This window comes from Lynx canadensis, chromosome A1 (assembly GCF_007474595.2).
Source record: "Lynx canadensis isolate LIC74 chromosome A1, mLynCan4.pri.v2, whole genome shotgun sequence".
NCBI classification, from domain to species: Eukaryota; Metazoa; Chordata; class Mammalia; order Carnivora; family Felidae; genus Lynx; species Lynx canadensis.
Window position 1 is genome coordinate 75138251 of NC_044303.2, and position 10835 is coordinate 75149085.

The window sequence follows — 10835 nt, forward strand, 5'->3', positions numbered from 1 at the left end:
TTCGGGGGGGAGAGCTTTATAGACACCTTACAAGATGGATAGTAGTTACCTAAAGTGTCCCACCTTTGTCATCGTGGCAGGAAGACAGCCGTTTAAGTTAATTATATCACGGAGAAACACCTGTAATCTGGACATTTGGAACGCCACACCTATTTTGACAGGCCAGCTACCTTCTTTTTTTTTTTTTAAAGTAGCAAAAGATATATTTAAAAATTCATCATTTTACAATCACTGTATTCATTTCACAGCACAGTCGGAGAGAGAATGGGGAATGATTTTTGCGTGTGTGCTTCTTAAATCGGGATATAATCAGCTAATCACTGACAATGAATTGAACAGGTCGACTGTTCTCTCCTCCTCCTTCTCCTAATGTATTTTAAATTGGCTTGATTTTTTTTTCACATTTCCCAATTCAGATTTACAGAATAGGAGCTTCTGATGAGAAAACTCTCAGCAACCTGCTCCCTTAGGTTTCAGAGATGGAGAGAAATGAGCCATTTTCCCTGGTCTTTCTTTTTATGGGCTGGAAAGTCTTTTCAAATTCAATTTCCATGTAATTCAGGGAAGATACATCACAGTTCGTTGGGATGATGAGAGCGCCCAATCTCGCCAATATACATAGTTGTGTGGATTGAGGTGAAAATATTGAATTACAATTCAGTGAAATTTATCTGAATCCCTTGAGAGGCTCCACAGGGCTCAACTCATTTTCAGTTGTTCCAGTGAAACAGGGCGACTGGGGCAGGTGGTAGATTAGCTTTCCAAGTTGTATACTTCTAATAATAGCATAAACAAACGCATCCCAGAGAGAGATGTGTGTGTCATTCTTCAGTGAAAATCACTACTCTTTAGAAATGTGGACAGCAAGAGTCTCTGGTCACACTCTATGTGGGTGGGCGGGCGGGGTGGCCTGCTTGTTGGCCTAAAGAACTCAGGAATCCAAAGACCCAGCCTCAAAATGTGAAACTGCCAGTGTCTGTAGAACCTACGGATTTCTGTGCCTCTCATCCCTTTTTGCTTTGTCATGTATGTCCTCGTTGAAATACATTCTCCAAAATTCCATTCTGCCTGTCAAATCCATCGAATCATTTTGATGACTGTCTTTACTATTTCTTCTTCTTCTTCTTCTTCTTCTTCTTCTTCTTCTTCTTCTTCTCCTTCGGCCCTTCTTTCTCTTCCCCTTCTCCATCTTCTTCACCTTCTTCTACATCTCCTCCTTGTCCCCCTTCTTTTTCTCTTTCTTCTCCTCCTTCTTCTTCTTTCTTCTCTCTCTTACTGGACCCCATCTCCAGCACCCATAGGCCATCAAGAGTTGTGGGAAGTGGGCTCCCCATGATAAAGAAGTAGGAAGACTGTGTATGAGACATGATATTTAGGAATGGCCTCCAGCCTCACAGTGAGAGCCAGACTAGTCGTCACCACTTTGAAATCTCTCTGCAGCCTTGCACCACCTTGCCTGAGCTTAGCCACCCCCAGGATGCCCCCTGCAGTTAGGATGTACTCCTTGTCCTCTGCCAACCACTGTCTCGCAACTTACTCTTCCCAGTGGAACGTGACACTATCACATCTATGCCAGGATTTTAATGTAGTTTGCTCTTGTCCTCTGCCATACAAGTTAATGCCCAGGATGGATGCTCCTCTTTTAATCTGGGTCAATGAAAGAGAAGAATTAGGGAACTGAATCACCGCATGAAGGGCAGACCCGGGCAACCCACAACTACACATAGGGTACGAGAGACACGAAGTCTGCTTCTTGTAAAACTCTGAGATTTGGGGGTTGTTCATGAGCGCCTAAGCTGACTATTACAAGTCTGTGTTTTCCACAGGGTTTTCCTTATTAAATTTGTCATATCTCTATCCATGGCCCTGGTAGTGGCCAAAAGATATCAATGATCCGGGAACTCATCAGGATATATGATCTTTTTAGCCCATTGCCCAAGCAATCTAAATCCACCCACAGTCACTGGAAATGCGCAGTCAAAATATGAAGTCATCAGTTTCACAGCAACTTGTGACAGCAGTGGCGGTCACATCACAGGGTGCCCCGGAGCCAGGACCTGTGTGTTTAGTTCTCATTTCAAGGCAATGGGTCATTAGGCAATGGGTTCCTCTTTGAAGTTGGGCTCAACTCCTATTTGCTCTCAGTTTCGTTACTTCTTGCTCATAAATTTTTGAAACATTTGAGAAGAAATGGGTCATAGAGGTCACCTTATCTGGCACCCAAACTACCCACACATCCATGCATCTCGCCTCCCCATCGGTCACCTCCTAAATAAACAAGGAAGTGGAAACCTGGCAAGTTATAGTGGACCAAGTTAGGCATGAAAGTGATAGCAGAGGCAAGATTAAGATTATGTCTTACCATCCGTTATGTGGGCCAATCTCCCCCCCCGCTATAATTCTTGCTTCTTTAAAACAGTTCACACATCAACATCACCTGCAACGTTCTTTTAAAAATATGCCTACCTGAGCATCATCTGATTCATTTTGTCCAATTGTATACACTGCCTCTTCATGAAAGCCGCTGTGATATGAAATGAGGCATTACCGAATGAACCAGATTCTCTTTGTTATTCGTTATTGACGTAACCACTGCCCAGGCTCTCAATATTACCAACATGGAGTCTGCTGCTTCCTACATGATGTAATTTCAGGAAAAGTCGTGCACAGACCTGGCATCAAACCATCACGCCCCCACTACATGCCATCATATGCAACATTTCTGGTATTTTATTCATGTTTCTTGCTTCAGATATGTTACACATCTTGCTTAAATATCTTCTGTGCCCTCTATTAGTCAACGAATTGATTAGATTCAACAAGATTTGATAGACTGACCGAATGCCAGTTTCTTTCCTAGGGATGGCCCCTGCATAGATATGGGTGAATAACTCCACTGCCTTCCCTCAAGGAGCAGAAAAACACAAAAACTTGTTTGTAGGTTGTGTGTACTCCATCTCCTTCTCCCCGGAGGGTTTTCCATGCGGAAGTCCTGGCAGTCAGGACAGGTGCAGTAAGGAAAGGCCCCCGGAATATTTACCTCCTTCACAGTCACTAACTAGGGTTAGCAGGTTCAGGCCAGCACGGCTGACCTCCTGAGAAGTTTCTAGGCATGTATCCTCAATGTTCCTGTGAGCCATGTCCAACCACGCAAGCCCTTTCTCCTTCCCTCGGTCTTAGTTTTTACTTCTGCGCAGTCCTCTGCCTAACCAATTCTTGGTACTCTGTGAGAGGACCTATCTAGACAACCAAGTACTTCTTTGATACTGTTTACCTCACCTGGGTGGCTCCCCTGCCTTCAAGACCATCCTTGTGAAGACAAAGACTATCTATCAGGAGCGGGACATGTACATCTCGTATGAACTGTGGCCACTGCGGTATTTGAGCAAAGTAGCCACATGCTCAGTTCACTGGGGTGCTGGTTATTGGCAGGAATTTAGATATCCTGCAGTCCCTGCGATCCTTTGATTTTTCTCATACCTGACATCTTGATGACTGGTATACGTTTTTATGAGTTTTCTCATTTCACATATTCTAGTTTTCCTCAGGGAATGGGAGAGAAAGGTAACTCTGATGTACTTTAATTTCCTAAGGTAATAGATTATCTTGGGGTACGTGGATGGCTCAGTCAGTTAAACATCTGGCTTCAGCTCAGGTTATGATCTCACAGTTCGTGGGTTTGAGCCCCGCATCGGGCTCTGTGCTGACAGCTCAGAGTCTGGAGGTTGCTTTGGATTCTGTGTCTCCCTCTCTCTCTGCCCCTGCCCCTACTTATGCTCTGTTTCTCTCTCTCTCTCTTTTTTTTTTTTTTAAATTTTTTTTTCAACGTTTATTTATTTGTGGGACAGAGAGAGACAGAGCATGAACGGGAGAGGGGCAGAGAGAGAGGGAGACACAGAATCGGAAACAGGCTCCAGGCTCTGAGCCATCAGCCCAGAGCCTGACGCGGGGCTCGAACTCACAGACCGCGAGATCGTGACCTGGCTGAAGTCGGACGCTTAACCGACTGCGCCACCCAGGCGCCCCTCTCTCTCTCTCTTAAAAATAAACATTAAAAAATATTTTTAAAAACTGTAATAGATTATCTTTTTAACCATTATTACCAGGTGTTCCCAACATGTCTTTCAAAATCTTTCAATGAGAAAAACCCATTGCTGGTGTGTGAGATATTCTTCTGGCCCTGATCACGAAGAAGGAAAAGTAATCAGGGGAACTACATCTGATTTTATCAGATAGAGCAGATCAGTCATTGCCTAGCAGGACTCCAAGACAAGGGGGCAGAGTAGAGGGGGCGCCTGGGTGGCTCAGTTGGTTAAACGTCTGACTCTTGATTTGGACTCAAGTCATGATCTCAGGGTCATAGAATTGAGACCCACATCGGACTCCATGATAAGCATGGAGTCTGCATAAAATTCTTTCTCTCCCATTCTCTCTGCACCTTCCGTACTCTCTCTCAAAGAAAAACAAATTTTCAAAAAAAGTTTAAAAAAAGACAAGGGGCACAGTGGAGGCTAAGGATTAGAGAGATATAGAATAATAGTGTTAAGAGAATGACGAGTTTATGGTGGGAGGGGGTGGGGTGAACTGATCATCCTCGTGTATTGGTCAGAATGAACAGATGAACAGTCATAGATGTTAGATTTTCACAGAACAGTTTCTTTTCCTGTCCAGTTGAAACACCATGTAGAATTACCTACTCTTTCTTGTGTCCTGATATAGGGACACAGAGATCTAGATATAGACATAATGGTATTTTTTTTTCCCTCCTTTTGCTAAAGAATAATGACAATCAGTTGTGGATAATCTGTGGATGAGCACTGGGGTAACTGTTTGGATGGAATACTCAGGATGGGGCAATAAGGTATTAAAGGCCAACATCTAAACATGAATATCTAGACAAAGATCCAAATGACATATCCGGTTTGTTAATGAAAATACTTAGCACATGCAGTAGAAAACTATTTGTAAACTAGGTCTTGCCTACATAAATCTCTCCTGAATGAAGCCCTGCAGTCAATCATTTCTAAATTCTTTAAGTCAGCCTGCTGATTGGGAAATTAAGCTCAATTTAGTCACACCAGTCTATGCATCTCAAGGCTTTATTTTTACTAGCAAAATGCAGGTAATGCCCCTCAAATCAAAGCTATTCCCTTCTCAAACAATGGCAGAGAGGAGTTGTTCTTTTTTTATTATACCAAACTCAAAAAGGGTGTTTGAAAACCCAGAGTGGTCATTCATTTGCCAATAAGACCAGAGTCCTTGCAGGGATTGTTTTCAATGAGAAAACTGGGAAGTATATGTCTGTATTTGCTGTGTCCCCCTCTTTTATTTTACAACATATTTCTCTTATAAATATCGTTCATTTCCTTTGATATATTTTGGACCATTTCAAAGGGAACATTATTACCTTGGTAAGTCCATAAAACAAGAAATAGAATGACCAGTAGAATTGACCTGGTGAATGAGTCTGATACACCAATATCTACAAGTGTCTTAGTCATAGATATGCTATTCATTCATTCATTTATTCATTCATTCATTCATTCATTCATTCACCTGTCCACAGAATTGGCTTACTAAGTGCTAATTACTGTTCTAGACACTGGGGATGTTAATTTGAACACAACTCCTGCCCCCATGTTACTTGTGTAAGCTATGATACCCTAAAAAGATAAAGACTAAAGACATTGTCATGTTGTTTTAGAGCCCTGGGAGAGTATGCCTATGTATTGTAAATAAATAATATGACATTTACTAAGGAAACTAAATGTACCCCAATCACGGTACTAAATGCCGGAGAGAAAACGATGGCACATTAAGGTGCTATTCTCAATAGGGCTTACAATCCATTCAGTTTAACAAACTGTAATCATAGTCCAATGCGGTGGGCACAGTAATTCACCCATGTGTGTGCTCAGTCCAGAGGCAGCATAAAGCGAGGAAGAAACACAGAGGGTGTTAAGGGTAGAGTCTGTTTCAGGGAAGGCTTTTCAGAAATAGACTTTTTAACATTTGAAGGATTGCTTTCCTTTAAAAAAAATAATTATGCAATATATCTTCCTAGCTGCAACATCACAAGCAACGAACGAGTCAATTTAGAAGAATATAACTTTCACCCTGCTGCCCACTCTCATGCATAGAATTGAACTTATAAACCAAATCTGAAGAAAGTATAATACTGCTTCCTCAGACACAGTCTGAGGTGTCGTTAATATTCAGACATCTGGGTCCAGCACAGACTTGCTGAACACCTGGTTGTGAGAGCTTGGAATCTGCATTTCAAACAAGTGTCCTATTTGTAAGCACAGTGGAGTCTACAACCCCTTGTCTTCCGGTTTTAGTAAGATGATCTGGGCAAAGGAGTTACGTAGCTGCATTGGGGTAGAGAGTGGTTAAGAAGACAGGCGTTCTGTGAGCTCACTTGAGTTCGGTATTTGGACAGCAGACATGCTTTGGGGAGGCAAGAAACAGTAGGGAGAAAAGAGAATGAAGCCAGCTTGCATTCTGACATCTTAGGAAGATAAATCTGGATGTTTTACGGAGCACAAATGAAGTGATTCTCTAAGTGTGAACGAAAGGGGATAAGATAAAGAGCACCCTCAAGCGGTCCAGGGGAGAGAGAGGATGGTCTGACCCAGGGCAAAATAGGTTCCAGGCACATCACCTCCTTGACTTGTCACCAGGCCACAAAAAGTTGCCTCGACTGGAAATTGGCTGCTGGCACATCCCAGCTTAAATGAAAGTGTCAGAAAGCATTTAAAATTTTGGTATATGGACTGTTCTTGCAAGTCTTCTCTTCATCTACTTTTCAAAGATTAATTCATTGTTTCAAATGGCATTTTCAAAAGGTAGAAAGTGAATTATCAATCAGTAACTGTAAAATAAGCTTTTTCTTGGAAATAAGCAACTAGCATGTAGTTTCCTTTCACTCGATAGTTCTCTCAGTAGAGAGATATGTTATAGTTGTAATTAGGTGTCTGGAGTGTGCATTTAATAATGATAACAGGTGAATATGTATTCCATAATTATATTTTTGAAAATATTATAGTATCTGCTAATATATATTAAGCTCTTTGGGCATAGAGACGTGTCTAATTTGGTATAAACTAGGTCAGTGTCCCTTTCACTTTAGACAGATTTCTTTTTTTTTTTTAACGTTTATTTTTGAGACAGAGAGAGACAGAGTATGAATGGGGGAGGGTCAGAGAGAGAGGGTGACACAGAATCTGAAGCAGGCTCCAGGCTCCGAGCCGTCGGCACAGAGCCTGACGCGGGGCTCAAACTCACGGACCGCGAGAACATGACCTGAGCCGAAGTCAGACGCTTAACTGACTGAGCCACCCAGGCGTCCCTAGACAGATTTCTTTCTAACTATAGTCTCCTGACTTCCCTTTTCTTCAAGCATTTACTTTTGAAGACTTGAAATTGCACACACTTCTCTGTCCCTCTGAGATGTGGATCTTCTACACCCCAAGGATGTCTTTCTTAAGAACTTGGAGCCACCTCTTTGAAATGTCCTCATCATGAATGATAGTGCCACCAGCTCCCAGACTCTGGGTTCCAAACGTCCATAAGCTCCAGTCCGCAAACATAGCCCACCTCTCACATCAACCAACCTTCCCTGATATCTTCCAGGACTGGTTCAAGAGATCAGCCCAGAACTTAAAACTCTCTCTCCTTTTATGTCAGTGATGCTGAGTTCGTTCCTTTTCTTCTATTCGATTACTCTTGAGTAAACCTTCTTTGCCTATGTAATTGCTCTGGGGCAATTTTTCTTGTCACAATTATGTGTGAGCACGTAGTAACAGGTACTGTAGCTAACCCACACAAGCCCCTTATGAAAAGAAACACAGGTCACTAGTTCATCTGTTTTAGAAAGGAGAAGAAATTGCACCTAAGAATCGTATTTTTCATGCTTTTTTGAATTGCAACCCATTCATTCATTCATCATCCATTGAACATTTATAGGAAATGCTATCAGGGGAAACTCAGTATACCACACACAAATGGAAATCAGTAATAAGAATATTTGTTCTGGGCATCTGGGTGGCTCAGTCGATTAAACATCTGACTTTGGCTCAGGTCATGACCTCGCGGTCCCTGAGTTTGAGCCCCGCATTTGAACTCTGCATTGGGCTCTGTGCTGACAGCTCAGAGCCTGGAGGCTGCTTCGGATTCTGTGTCTCCCTCTCTCTCTGTACCTTTCCTGCTCATGCTCTGTTCCTCTCTCTCTCTCTCCCCCCCCGTCTTTCTCTCTCAAAAATAAATAAATATTAAAAAAATAAAAAGAATGTTCTATCTTTAACATCCTTAGCCTTCATCCCCCCCTCCCCCCCATCCTGCCACAGTTGGGAAAAGTGGAGATGCTGTGTTATTGCCCTTTTTCCAGGCCTGTTCTGGATGGAGAAGTAAAAGAGGAACCATTGTCTTTAAATATTTCCTTCTCTTCAGGTACAGGTATCTAGGACATGTTTTTCTTATTACATGTGATGTTATTTCTATGATTTGAGGTCTTCAAATATCATCTTTAACAGTAAAACAGCAACGAAAAGTCTCCAAGACATTTTAGTGAGGTATTTTTTTTGTAGTTGCATTTGTGGATTTTTGCCCCCCCAGAGGAGGCGGGGATGCATTTTTTTTTTTTTTTTGGAAGCAATTTAGGGCCTGTTCAAAACTGAGTACAAAATTGTGCACAGGCACTGACACCCTCACCTTGAAGATGTTGACCCTCTGGTAATCTAACCCCTGATAAAAGTGAGAAATTTTATTTTGGTTTCTAATTCCTCGTGATTTAAAAACAAGTCCAAGGCAAGTAGTTAAGCTATAATGGCTTTTAATGACGGTGACTTTTAAGAACAATGACCCTCTGAGATGAAACTATTTGGTCATTCATAGGTTAGTTAACCTTTTGGAAGCTCAAAGCCTCAATTCTAGCAGGGAAGGAACTTCAGAGTGCAAACAGGTCTGTGCCTTTGGTGATAATTGGCACAAGATAATTTAACTGGTGACTTTCTGAAGGAAGGATATTTACTCAGGTGTGGAGTGAATATTATATCAATAAACAATGGAAATGAGTATTGCTAATTAATTGAGAATATCGGGGTCTCGCTAATTTTTTATCAATTGAGTGTTAACAATGACAATATCAAGGGGATTTCTTTAAATGGCTAAAAAGATCAGTCTATCCAAAGTCCATCAATTATTTACTTAAGGAAATAATTTTTTTCTCTCTATGTTCTTTAGTAAAAAGAAATATCTGTTTTCAGTTTAGTGTCCAGTAAGTTTGACCTGAATGTATAGTGATATAACAAGAAAATACTTGGCTAACATTGAGGTCATTTAATTTGTGTTTTATAGCTAGAAACCTAAATTTTTGTGTTCTATGTAGGAGAATTTATCTTAGCATTTCGTGTGTGTGTGGTGGGAAGTGGCTTATGCTAGAAATGTATGACCCTGGAACATAATCATTTAACTATTTTAAGCTACTGAATGTCTTTACTTTTCATTACTTTTATTTTTTCATGGACTACCCATTATTAAAAAAATCTTTGGATCATAGTAGTCTTAATATTCAAGGTAGATAGGCCAAGAAAGGCATATGAGTTATAACATCAGGAAAGGGGCTTGCCTTTTTCCACACTGATCATTAGTATAGTCTATGTCTTAAATTGACATCAAAGATTAGTTTATTTAAAAATTTGATGTTATCACTATATAATAATTCCCTATATTCTGTGGAGCACAGAACTTGACACAATAGAGAAAAAAAAGCCTTAAGAGCTTTTTCTGTTCTTTTTTTTTTTTTTTTTAAATTTCATGTTGGGGCGCCTGGGTGGCTCAGTCGGTTAAGCGGCCGACTTCGGCTCAGGTCATGATCTCGCGGTCCGTGGGTTCAAGCCCCGCGTCGGGCTCTGTGCTGACAGCTCAGAGCCTGGAGCCTGTTTCGGATTCTGTGTCTCCCTCTCTCTCTGACCCTCCCCCGTTCATGCTCTGTCTCTCTCTGTCTCAAAAATAAATAAATGTTAAAAAAAAAATTAAAAATTTTCATGTTTATGTATTTTTAAGAGAGAGAGACAGAGCCTGAGCTAGGGAGTGACAGAGAGAGAGGGGGACACAGAATCTGATATGGGCTCCAGGCTCCGAGCCGTCAGCACAGAGCCGGACGCGGGGCTTGAACTCACAAACCGTGAGATCATGACCTGAGCCGAAGTCAGACGCTTATCCGACTGAGCCACCAGGTGCCTTGAGAGCTTTTCCTTTTCTACCAGATGCTGACTTCTAAGTGATTATGGCTATCATTGATTTTTATGCAAAAAGTTGGTCACGCTAACTAAATTCTGCCACTCCCACCTTTGCTTCAAAATACGTTTGATATTTACAATTTTGACACCTTCATTTCCTTTTCAATTGTCGTTGGAAGCTGTTACATCGGTAGGTCAAGTGTTGCTTCTTTATGCCACCGTGGTGTTGTTTCTTTGCTGCTCTGTTGAAATCATTCATCAGACAGCGATTGTTCTATATAAGCGATGAGGTATGTGTAGGATGAACAGCGGTGCCGCCGGGAGTAGTCTCTGTATAATTGCTCAGAATACGCTACTCGAATTCCATTTGTCTTCCCCACATGGGTGATAAGAGAGACGGTTGTTTATGCATCACTCACCTAGATCGTATTGCGAGAACTAGAAATTGTATTTGCAAGTACAATTTCAGAGTTCCTGGCGAGACTCACCATAGCCCTGGAATGACAAGGATGTTTTCAGGATGCGTGGATAATGCGTGTTGTACATCCTGTTATAAAACACTGGCAAGTGTGCTCTATTATCTCCGATGTAGAA